Source organism: Thalia democratica, unplaced genomic scaffold, assembly GCF_965202585.1.
Source record: "Thalia democratica unplaced genomic scaffold, ktThaDemo2.hap1.1 HAP1_SCAFFOLD_772, whole genome shotgun sequence".
In the NCBI taxonomy this organism is placed as follows: domain Eukaryota; kingdom Metazoa; phylum Chordata; class Thaliacea; order Salpida; family Salpidae; genus Thalia; species Thalia democratica.
This window is the reverse complement of record NW_028139744.1, coordinates 1-12,500: the sequence shown is the minus strand read 5'-3', so window position 1 is coordinate 12,500 and position 12,500 is coordinate 1. Positions and strand designations below refer to the sequence as shown.

General features: G+C 33.4%; 7 non-coding genes and 1 pseudogene across 7 annotated transcripts in view; all 8 read right to left on the bottom strand.

Annotated features, from left to right (window-relative positions):
• LOC145847018 (large subunit ribosomal RNA) overlaps nucleotides 1-214 on the bottom strand; it is a 3,631-nt gene extending 3,417 nt beyond the window's left edge. The window contains exon 1 of the ribosomal RNA XR_014371011.1: nucleotides 1-214. This exon is cut by the window's left edge and continues 3,417 nt beyond it. This is a non-coding gene — a ribosomal RNA (large subunit ribosomal RNA).
• A 222-nt stretch (nucleotides 215-436) lies between these two features.
• On the bottom strand, nucleotides 437-589 carry LOC145847004 (5.8S ribosomal RNA). Its single transcript, XR_014370998.1, has one exon. It is a non-coding gene; the product is annotated as a 5.8S ribosomal RNA (ribosomal RNA).
• Nucleotides 590-771: 182 nt separating this feature from the next.
• LOC145847015 (small subunit ribosomal RNA) lies at nucleotides 772-2,579 on the bottom strand. The gene has a single exon (XR_014371008.1). It is a non-coding gene; the product is annotated as a small subunit ribosomal RNA (ribosomal RNA).
• A 3,499-nt stretch (nucleotides 2,580-6,078) lies between these two features.
• LOC145847022 (5S ribosomal RNA) lies at nucleotides 6,079-6,197 on the bottom strand. Its single transcript, XR_014371014.1, has one exon. It is a non-coding gene; the product is annotated as a 5S ribosomal RNA (ribosomal RNA).
• Nucleotides 6,198-9,054: 2,857 nt separating this feature from the next.
• On the bottom strand, nucleotides 9,055-9,173 carry LOC145847002 (5S ribosomal RNA). Its single transcript, XR_014370996.1, has one exon. It is a non-coding gene; the product is annotated as a 5S ribosomal RNA (ribosomal RNA).
• A 1,722-nt stretch (nucleotides 9,174-10,895) lies between these two features.
• Nucleotides 10,896-11,010, bottom strand: LOC145847011 (U5 spliceosomal RNA). The gene has a single exon (XR_014371004.1). It is a non-coding gene; the product is annotated as a U5 spliceosomal RNA (small nuclear RNA).
• An 81-nt stretch (nucleotides 11,011-11,091) lies between these two features.
• LOC145847007 (U2 spliceosomal RNA) lies at nucleotides 11,092-11,287 on the bottom strand. Its single transcript, XR_014371001.1, has one exon. It is a non-coding gene; the product is annotated as a U2 spliceosomal RNA (small nuclear RNA).
• A 456-nt stretch (nucleotides 11,288-11,743) lies between these two features.
• LOC145847020 (large subunit ribosomal RNA) lies at nucleotides 11,744-12,500 on the bottom strand (annotated as a pseudogene; the record flags this gene model as incomplete).

Sequence of the window (12,500 nt, the reverse complement as noted above, 5' to 3'; positions counted from 1 at the left end):
GAAAAGGCCTCGATCAGAAGAACGTGGGCAGTCGTTGGTTCGCCGCATGCTGAATTCCATACGCTACATTTCCTCGCCCTCCAAAAAGGCTCGGATTTAGCGCTGGGCTTATCCCGCTTCACTCGCCGTTACTAGGGGAATCCTTGTTAGTTTCTTTTCCTCCGCTTAGTGATATGCTTAAGTTCAGCGGGTCGTCCCGCCCGATCTCAGGTCAAAAGTGATGTACTATAAAAGTACATGCGCTTTGTACGTCGGCCTTTTGAAGTCACTTAACTTATTCTCGAGCACCTACCGTCGTTGCTACCTCACCCGAGGCCAGCAGGCTGCTCACGCTTCAGCTGTGAAATCGCCAGACCAGCTGTCTTTGACGACACGCTCCTTAATTAAGAAACGAGTCGCAGGCACTTTCAAACTAATGAAAGGATCGGTGTGTTAAAGACCCTGAGACGGACGTGGCCCCAGGATTACCCGAGGCCGCAATACGCGTTCAGAATATCGATGCTCAATGTGTCCTGCAATTCACATTACTTCTCGGAGCTAGCTCCGTCCTTCATCGACGCTCGAGCCGAGTGATCCACCGCTAAGAGATCTCTCGTGTTAATCAATCTCAATGCAACCAAAAAATCGTGTTCAAAAAGAAGCGGCCGCGCCAGCACTTGCGTGCTGAATTATTACTCCCGCTGTCAGGAAGCAACGCGACCGAACTATAACAGTTACAGGGCTCGGTCCCTTCGAAGAAGAGACGTCGCTTGAAATCAAATTTCGATTCGTTAATGATCCTTCCGCAGGTTCACCTACGGAAACCTTGTTACGACTTTTACTTCCTCTAAATGATCAAGTTCGATCGTCTTTTCGAACACCGGCGAGTGCGTTGCCGCACGTACCAGGCTCAATCGGAGGACCTCACTAAACCATTCAATCGGTAGTAGCGACGGGCGGTGTGTACAAAGGGCAGGGACGTAATCAACGCAAGCTAATGACTCGCGCTTACTGGGAATTCCTCGTTCAAGGGAAACAATTGCAAGTCCCTATCCCTAGCACGACCGGGGTTCAACGGATTACCCGGACCTTTCGGCCTAGGGAACACACGATGATCCGGTCAGTGTAGCGCGCGTGCGGCCCCGAACATCTAAGGGCATCACAGACCTGTTATTGCTCAATCTCGTGTGGCTAAACGCCACTAGTCCCTCTAAGAAGTTGTCTCCGACCCAATGGGTCGAGCAGCTATTTAGCAAGTAAGAGTCTCGTTCGTTATCGGAATTAACCAGACAAATCGCTCCACCAACTAAGAACGGCCATGCACCACCACCCACAGAATCAAGAAAGAGCTCTCAATCTGTCAATCCTCGCTGTGTCCGGGCCGGGTGAGATTTCCCGTGTTGAGTCAAATTAAGCCGCAGGCTCCACTCCTGGTGGTGCCCTTCCGTCAATTCCTTTAAGTTTCAGCTTTGCAACCATACTTCCCCCGGAACCCAAAGACTTTGGTTTCCCGGAAGCTGCCGGACAGTTCTTAAGTTCGACACTGCCCGATCGCTAGTCGGCATCGTTTAAGGTCAGAACTAGGACGGTATCTGATCGTCTTCGAACCTCTGACTTTCGCTCTTGATTAAAGAAAACATTCTTGGCAAATGCTTTCGCAGTCGTTCGTCTTGCGCCGATCCAAGAATTTCACCTCTAACGGCACAGTACGGATGCCCCCGTCCGTTCCTATTAATCATTACCTCGTGCTCCGAAAACCAACAAAATAGAACCGAGGTCCTATTCCATTATTCCATGCAACATTATACAAGCGTAAAGCCTGCTTTGAACACTCTAATTTTTTCAAGGTAAACTTGCCGGACCACCGCAACACTCAGTTAAGAGCACCGCGAAGGCACCGACCAACAAGAACAACGAGGCCAGTGCTAGCCTTTCGACCGACCAACCTCGCCGTCCCTATATCCAACTACGAGCTTTTCAACCGCAACAACTTAAATATACACTTTTGGAGCTGGAATTACCGCGGCTGCTGGCACCAGACTTGCCCTCCAATGGATACTCGTTAAAAAGTTTAAAGTGTACTCATTCCAATTGCAGGACCTCGTACGAGGTCTGCATTGTTATTTTTCGTCACTACCTCCCCGAGCCGGGAATGGGTAATTTGCGCGCCTGCTGCCTTCCTTGGATGTGGTAGCCGTTTCTCAGGCTCCCTCTCCGGAATCGAACCCTGATTCTCCGTCACCCGTTACAACCTCGGTAGGCCGATACCGTACCGACGATAGTTGATAGGGCAGTTGCTTTAATGAGATGTCGCCAGCACTAGGCCGTGCGATCCGCAAGCTTATCCAGAGTCACCATTGTAACGACCCGAAAGCCGGTTAGTTTTGGTCTGATAAATGCGCGCCTCACGTCAGTTCGGCGCTTTACGCATGTATTAGCTCTAGAATTGCCACAGTTATCCATGTAAAAGCGTACAATCAAATGAACCATAACTGATTTAATGAGCCATTCGCAGTTTCACTGTACGTGAGCTCGTACTTACACTTGCATGGCTTAATCTTTGAGACAAGCATATGACTACTGGCAGGATCAACCAGATAACTATCCGAGGGCGTTTAAACCCGTTGCTCGACTGAGCGTTTTTACTGTATAAATACAGACCTTTTCTATCACTCGGCTTAAAAGCCTTGCGAACGTTACTGAAAGTCGGCGCCGGCCTTTTGCTGTTTAAAGCGCCAGCCCGCGTCGACTGCAGCATGCAGCTTTACAACTGACTGTTCTTTCTCCCGACCAACCGTTTGCCTTCTGCCGGTTAACTCGTCAGCAGCAACACGCCATCTGTCTGCTGCAGTTACCCGCCTCGAGCCGTGCCTGCCTGCGTCGGCTACTCGTCTCGACGACTTCGCAAAGCTATAAGCCTACCGCCGCTGGACGCTTGTAGTTTTTCATACGCTGCTCCAATGCGTTTACATAGCACGTTCGCCGCCGCTGCAATAGCCGCGCCTCGGGTGCTAAACAGTAATGCTTTAAGCCCGCTTTCTCGTCAAGTCGACCGAACGCACAAACACGTCTCTCTCACTAGTGTAAAGTAATGCATACGTGTATGATGCTCAAATGTTGCTGTTGAACTTTTTTTGCCGATTTTTTCCGATTTTTTTCAATTTCTTTGTTTCTTTTCAATTATTTTAATGTTTTAAGCTTATTTATGCTACGTTTAAATGTTTTAATACTTTTTTATACTTTATTTAATATGTTTAAAAGAAATAAATAAAAAAAAATATGTATAAACTACTTTTTTTAATGTTTTAAATATATATATTTATTATAAATAAACTTTATTTTGTATTATTTTTTATTTAAGCGTACTTTTTAAATCTTTATATTTGTTTTATCGTTTTAAGCACATTGCGATAAATATAATAAACAAAAAATTGAATAAAAATAATAATAATAAAAAAAAAAAAAAAAAAAACATAAGCTTATTTTATATGTTTTATTTTATTTTTATTTAAACTTACTTTTCAAACCTTAATACTCGTTTTATTTTTTTAAGCAGATTGCGATAAATATAATAAACAAACAATTAAATGAAAATAAATTAAAAAAATCAAACATAAGCTTATTTTATATGTTACATTTTATCTTTATTTAAACTTACTTTTTAAACCTTTATAGTTGTTTTATTTTTTAAGCACATCGCGATAGATATAATAAACAAACAATGAAATAAAAATAATAATAAAAATAATAATAAATCATAAGCTTATTTTGTATGTTTCATTTTATTTTATTTAAAACTTACAATTTAAACCTTTGTATTTGTTCTATTCTTTTAAGCACATCGCGATAAATATAACAAGCAAACAATTAAATAATAATAATAATAAAAAAATCATAAACTTATTTATATGTTTCATTTTATTTTTATTTAAACTTACTTTTTTAACCTTTATAGTTGTTTTATTTTTTAAGCACATGGCGATAAATATAATAAGCAAACAATTAAATAAAAATAATAACAAATAAATAAAACAATACGGCTAAACTATAAAAAGAAAACTAAATAACTGATAAATACTTGTAAAACAATATTTGAAAAATGTATTTTGAAACACAACACGATTGATTTATAAATAATAATATATTTTTAATTTGTGTAGTTCATTTAAAGTAGTCTCCCTTTTTGCTTCTGGTTTTATTAGAGTTATATATAACAATAAATGGTGTAGTTTATTTAAAGTAGTCTCCCTTTTTGCTTCTGGTTTAATTAAAGTTATATAACACATACTATAGTAAGTTAGATAAACTATAGTAACTTTATAAAACTACTTTACAAAATACATTTGTATAATTTAATAACTTTAAAATAACTATCAAGAATAAAATAGAATAGCTTTAAGTTTAGTATACAATTGGTATGTAAATTGTGTAGTTTATTGAAAGTAGTCTCCTTATTTGCTTCTGGTTTTACTTGAGTTACATAACGTTAAATAAACATACTTAATAAACGTAACCATCAATACTGTCATTTTAATAAAACTAAGTACAAATACATTGAATTAACATAGAACTTTAAAAAGCCTTCGCTAGTATCTGTTGGTAACAGTAAATAACCTATTATGACTCACAATACAAGTGCGAAATTTATTTTTCATTTGATTTTTCAGGTATTTATTTATTTGTGGAATAAACTTTTTTATTACATTAGAAACTAATTGAATTTTTCCTATAACTATACCTATTATTATATTTAGTATGCTTAAAAGTAATAAAATGACACGTCGCGATTATATAATAAACAAACAATCAAACAAACAAAGAAATAAAAAAAAAAACTATTTTTTTAAACTTATATTTCAACTATATGTCTTATTTTATTTTCATTTAAACTTACTTTAAACCTCTGTATTTGTTATATATATTTCAACACAATACGATTAAACTATAAGACAAACAACAAAATAAAATAATCACATTAATAAATACACTAAGCAAATAGCTAGAATAAATATAAATAGTTCAATATATACAATATATTTCTTCCATTTTTAAGTTACTTGTTAAACATATTTATTTAAAAATGTTTCTTTAGAATATAAAACTAACAGTTCTACAAATAAAGAAATTAAAAAGCCAATACACATAACACTAACTTTTCATAAATTAGATATGCAAATATGAACAAAATAATAACTAAATTCTAAAGCTTTTGTAAACTGTGAACTTATAAACTTATAATAATAATTGCATATTCACTATTCACAATAGCTTTTTATTTAGTACACAACTGGTCTGTAAATTGTGTAGTTTATTGAAAGTATAATCCCGTTTTGCTTCTGGTTTAAATAAAGTTATACAACACATACTAAAGTAAATTAAATAAAGTAATTCACTACTATCGTATTAAATAAAACCAATTTACAAAATACATTAATTTAAATTAAAGTGAACTTTGAACTTATAATAATAATTGCATATTCACTATTCAGAATTTCTTTAAATTTAGTACACAACTGGTCTGTAAATTGTGTTGGTTCTATTCAAGTACTCTCCTTGTTTGTTTTGTTTTAGTTGTATTTATTTTTAGATACTAGCACATTCAATACACATAATAAAGTAAACCAAATAAACTCTATTAATTTAAACTAAGTACAAATACATTAAGTTAATACAAAACTTTAAAAAGCTTTTGCTAGTATCTGTTGGTAACAGTAAATAACTTATTATGACTCACAATACAAAAGTGCAAAATTTATTTTCGTTTGATTTTTCAAGTAGCCACGCTTTTATTTGTTTTTGGACAAAAAGACTTTAAAGTTTTAGTATAAAAGACTAATTGTATTAATTTTAACTCAGAAAATTGTACTCTACAAGATGGTGCCATTATTTTTTCGATATCTCAAACTGGTCAAACCACTTTTTTAGCGCTCTAATTGGTTTAAACAGCAAATAACGTTATCTGATTGGCTTACGTTTTTATTTGCTAATAACTAGAATTTACTTTTCTTTTAAGCGTTAAAGAAATGTAAATAAACGAGTAATAAGTATAAATAGGTCAGAAAGAAAAATAGTACAAAAAAGATGAATTCAAAAAGCAAAAGCCTACGGCACGTGGTATTCCCAAGCGGTCACCCATCTAAGTACTAACCACGCCCGACACTGCTTAACTTCCCAGATCGGACGAGATGGGGTGTACTCAGTGTGGTATGGTCGTAGGCGTTTGAAGGCGTTTACAAGCCTTTATAAACCCTTCGGTTTATTTAAAAAACCTATTTGCACTTGATTTACAATCAATTTGATATTTTAAAATTATTCCTTATAAAATTTTAACCTGAATTAACTTTTTTTTTGTTTTTTTAATCAACAGTTACTCCCAAACTGTACTAAAACTGTATTGTAACTGTACAAAAGTGTTTGTTTAAACAATTGTTATCTATAAATTACCTAAGACCAGGAAAAGTAGAAGTAAAGTTTATTGAATTATTAAATAAATAAAATAAAATCGTAAAATAAAATAATACAATATGTTTACAATTTGTCATTGATCTATCCATTTATGTTATTGCATTACAAATACAAACATTGCATACATTCAAGAGTATTATTCATCAATCTTTTCAATATAATAAGTTTTAAATTTATATTTATTTTTAAATAATTCCTGACATTTTAGATTACCTGAGATTTTTTTTTTAATTAAATTAATTTTAGTAATTAAATACTTGACGTTCTATTTTGTTTAATTTGATAACTCAACCATGTTTATTTTTTTTACTAATTTAAAAGAACTATTAAACTAAAAGACATTACATACAGCTTCTAAAAGTTTTAAACACCTTAAAAAATATTATTATTTTAAAGATATATTAAAGAACTAAACAGATATTACTCCTAAAAAATCTTGTTAATAATATATAAAAAGTACTCAAAGTCAGACTCGGAAATATATATACTGTTGTATATCTTACTTGAAGTTCACTGTAATTGACACTGTATAACAAAATTATAAAAATCAACCTATTTATATAGCAAAATATTTCTTTATCTTTGTCGTGGCGCGGTGGGTCAGTGGTCTTATCAGCTGACTCATAAGCAGAAGGTTGTAAGATCGAATCCCGCTAGTCGTCACGAAACACCACTATCGTTCAATGTTCGGGCTTCAAATTCTTTGAGATTATACTGTACTATTTATCTATCTAACTAATCTATCTAACAAATGTTGTTCAATCTAGGTTGTGGGTACTTGGGTCGAGTAATGCCTTTGACTTACAATCTGTTGTGGATTGACAATATTCCTCTATCTATCAATAAACAAATCTATCTAATAAATGTTGTTCAATCTAGGTTGTGGGTACTTGGGTCGAGTAATGCCTTTGACCTACAATCTGTTGTTGATTGTCAACATTCCTCTATCTATCAATAATGATTATATTCAATAATAAATGTTGATTAATTCAGTTGTAAGAAAACCAGTGCGCTGGTTAGGTTGGGTAAGGCCTTCGACTTACAATCTTGGGGATTATCAACGTTCATCACAAGTACAGTAACGATCTCATTGAATTTCCAGTTGGAACATTGGATTGTAGTGGTGGCCTACTTTGTAGGTTTTTTGCCTAGTTTGTTTTTTGCCTAGTAGTGTTTGCCTAGTTTGACAAACTATTGTATATATATTGTATAACTTTATTTGTATTATTTTTTATTTAAATTACTACTTATTATTAAAGAATTAAATTTTCTTAGAAAAAAAAACTATGTATTTTAACTAATGCTTATTTTATATGTTTTGTTTTATTTTTATTCAAACTTACTTTAAACCTCTGTATTTTTTATACAATACGATTAAACTATATAACAGAAAAATAATTAAATAATCAAACTATTGAATAAGCAGTTAATTAGTGTGTTTTTTTATGCTTCTTTCATTTTTAACTTACTTGTTAACCATATTTCTTTTATTAAAGTATAAAACTAACAGTTACTAAAATAAAATAATCATAAAGTCAATACACAAAACACTAACTTTTTATAATTTAAATATGCAAACATGAATATAGTTATGAATCTATTATTTATTCAAATAGAATTATTCAAAGCTTATAATTATAAAGCTTTTGTATAATGTTTCAATTACAGTGAACTTTAAGTAAGATAAGTTTTTTTTTTTGTATTAACTACAAAATTGGTATTTTAGTTTATTATTAGTAACTAAATACTTATATTTATTATATTTAAAAAAAACATCTATACTAACTCTAATTTCAAAGCATATTAAAACATACAAATTTTACCAACTAAATATTTATTTTTATTTTAATTATTATAACTTTCAAACATAAGCTTGTATACCTTATATACCTATATACCTCATATAGTAGGCTTGACATAACATAACATTATTTAATTCTTTTTGTTTGAAATAAACTCATTTAGTTATTAGTAAATTACAACATAAATGTTTATAACAATATAACTAAGATTTAGCTTTTGAGTTAGTAAACTTTGATAGTTTTCTTTTAATAGTTTAATAGTCCTTATTTAAGTTCAAACAAAATTGCTATATATTTAATACACATACAAAAGTAAACTAAGTAAACGTAATTCAATAGTTTCTATTAAGTAAAAGTAATTACAAATACATTAAGTTAATACAAAACTTTAAAAAGCTTTTGCTAGTATCTGTTGGTAACAGTAAATAACTTATTATGACTCACAATACAAAAGTGCAAAATTTATTTTCGTTTGATTTTTCAAGTAGCCACGCTTTTATTTGTTTTTGGACAAAAAACTTTTAAGTTTTAGTATAAAAGACTAATTGTATTAATTTTAACTCAGAAAATTGTACTCTACAAGATGGTGCCATTATTTTTTCGATATCTCAAACTGGTCAAACCACTTTTTTAGCGCTCTAATTGGTTTAAACAGCAAATAACGTTATCTGATTGGCTTACGTTTTTATTTGCTAATAACTAGAATTTACTTTTCTTTTAAGCGTTAAAGAAATGTAAATAAACGAGTAATAAGTATAAATAGGTCAGAAAGAAAAATAGTACAAAAAAGATGAATTCAAAAAGCAAAGGCCTACGGCACGTGGTATTCCCAAGCGGTCACCCATCTAAGTACTAACCACGCCCGACACTGCTTAACTTCCCAGATCGGACGAGATGGGGTGTGCTCAGTGTGGTATGGTCGTAGGCGTTTGAAAGCGTTTACAAGCCTTTATAAACCCTTCGGTTTGTTTAAAAAACCTATTTGCACTTGATTTACAATCAATTTGATATTTTAAAATTATTCCTTATAAAATTTCAACTTGATGTAAGTATTTTTTTTATTAAAACCTTTTTTTTGGTGTTTTAATTACAATTACTCCCTGTAACTTTATTTAAGACTTTGTTTAAAAGATTGTTAACTATATTCTATATTAAATACTATGATTAGAAGTAAAGTTTATTAAGTGATTAAACTAAATAAAAAATAATGTTAAAATAAACATGTTGTGTTTAGTTTGTTTTACTATTTCTCATTGTTCTATTTATAGATGGTTTTGTTTTACTTCAAGAATATTTATAGTTAGTTTCTAAAGAATATCTCATACTACATCAGATTTTACGATTAACTTAATTTTAGGTAATAAAATATTTGACGTTTAATTTAATAACTCAACTATGTTTATGTTATAAAATAATAGTATATAATACACATACATTATAATATAATAATATGTATAACTAGTTGTTTTACTTTAAAATGAATAATTAAGTGGAAGAATTAAAAGAACTCACATTTTTGAAGAGAGCGTGAAAACCAGAATAGTCTATTAAAACATTTATTAAATTATCGATAAATATAGAATACAATAGAATTAAACATATAAACGTAACTGTGGTTGCTTAGAAACTAAACAAGAATTTTTTTAATAAAAATATAAAATAGTTATTATATAGAATTAAAATAAAATAAAAGTAATATAAATTATATTTTTAAACTAAATAACAATTCACGAGCAATATTAGCGCAATGTCAGAGTATGAGTTTATAATAAAGGAATTGCTTCCTTGATGTTGATACTTACCTTATTCAAATAGAATACATTTTCAGCAATCAGGCTTGTGTTTATCTTAGCGCGCGTAACACAACGTTTGTGGGTTTTGGCACACTTTTGTCGATAGTGGGCGCCCCGCCTTTTAAGTACAGAAATTTCGGGAATTTTCGATTTTCGGAATTCTGACTCGACAGATCGTTTTTGTTTGGTCCAGAGACCCCGTAAAAAATTTTTCAGCCCATTTGAAGCATGATGAAAAAATGTTATTTCGACCCCCTTTTTTTAGGGGTTACGGGGACATCAACCCATTTTTTGGGAATAAAAAACTCCTAGAAAAGGACCACTTTTCTTCTTTTTTCGAATTTCGACTTTTTATTTTTTTGGAAAATTTTTCTATTTTCTTTGTTTGTTCTATTATAATGTCGAAAATATTTTTTTTGAGCTTCGCAACGCATAAGGACTAACGTAAGGTAAGTTTTAAAGATTTTTTTTTTCGATATTTTTTCTATATTTTTTGTTTGGTCCATTACAAAGTCGAAAATATTTTTTACGGCTTCTAAACGCGTGTAGATTAACCGTAGGTAGGTTATTTCGAAATTTAAATCTTTCAATATTAATAATTTTTTAGTAAATTGTTCGATTATGAGGTTTTTATGGCTCTTTCAGCACCCAATAACCTACAATAAACACATTAGAAAATAAAATATGAAATAAAAACATCAACTAAAATGAAAATAACATATTCTGTCAGTGAAAATTCTTTTTCTTTATGAAATTTCCCTTGTCACAAAATTGGAAGCTAAGAAAAACCGGAAAATAATTCTTCTTGAGCCATGTTTTTGTATGATAAATAGTATGCAAGCTGCCGATGTCAGAAGACTGTCGACAGCCGAAAAAAAGTCTGTTAAGACTCATTGAAATTGCTCCTGTCCACGGAAATCTTTAGTAAAAGGCGAAAGATTCATTCGTGTACTGAACTGAAGCCAGAGTGATTAGCAACGGTTGCCAAGGCTTTTTCTATGGGCTTTACCATGCTACAGGTTGTGAATAAATGTATACAAACTCCCCCAGAGGGGAGGCGAGCCGATTCCGGAGGTACTGCAATACCGGACCGACTCTTGACGGGCAGGACAATAAATTGTCTGAACTGCACGTCGGTTGACAAAAAGTCGTTTGATCATGGGAAGGACGCGTGGTCCTTCTCGAAGCGATCAAACTTCGAAGAACAGATACTACACTTGATCTTAGCTCAATGAGCCGAGAAGCGATGCCTTCTTAGTATCCGTTTTTTTAATAAAGAAACGAAGACTTCGAAGAGCTTGTGACGACCACTCGCATTAGTCATTTAATTGGGGGATGAATGCACAGTGAATACGGTACAAAATCACCTTTAAATGTCTCTAAAGTATAAAGAAAGTAAGTTGAAATAAAAAAAAGCGACGACCATCAACTAAGATGGTCGTCGCCATGAACAACGTATTGAAAAAATTGAAATAAAAAAAGGCGACAACCATCAACTAAGATGGTTGTCGCCTAAAAATAAAATGAATAAATTGAACGAAAAAAAGGCGACGACCATCAACAAAGACGGTCGTCGCCAAAATTTTTTTTCTCAAGATGTAAAAAATCCGCGAAAAAAAATGCGAAAAAAAAAGAGCAACACCCGCCTTTCGGCGAGCGTCGCTCAGGCCCTTTTTCTTCAGTCTGACGACTTCAGATGAAAGGACAAATCGTAGATCAAAGGCTTACTCTCAACGAATCGCAGCGGAAAACTGCTCTAACGATCACAACACCCCGATCTTCAACTAGGTCGTTTGCAAATGATTTAGCACCTCGCCTTTCGACGAGGGAGCTGACACTAACTCAGGGCGACGCTTGTCGCACCCATGAAGGTCGGTACTAGACGCGGTGACGACCCAACGGCCGTCTAGCTTTGTCTATCGAGGGCGAGGCACGAATGCATCGTCGCTTCTAGGCGGGATTCTGACTTAGAGGCGTTCAGTCATAATCCCTCAGATGGTAGCTTCGCATCATTGGCTTATCAGCCAAACACATGAACCAAATGTCTGAATCTGCGGTTCCTCTCGTACTAAACAGAATTACTATCGCAACAACGCTCCATCAGTAGGGTAAAACTAACCTGTCTCACGACGGTCTAAACCCAGCTCACGTTCCCTATTAGTGGGTGAACAATCCAACGCTTGGTGAATTCTGCTTCACAATGATAGGAAGAGCCGACATCGAAGGATCAAAAAGCAACGTCGCTATGAACGCTTGGCTGCCACAAGCCAGTTATCCCTGTGGTAACTTTTCTGACACCTCTTGCTTGAAACTCTCAAGGTCAAAAGGATCGATAGGCCACGCTTTCGCGGTCTGTATTGGTACTGAAAATCAAAATCAAGTGAGCTTTTGCCTTTTGCGCCACGCGAGGTTTCCGTCCTCGCTGAGCTCACCTTAGGACACCTGCGTTACTCTTTGACAG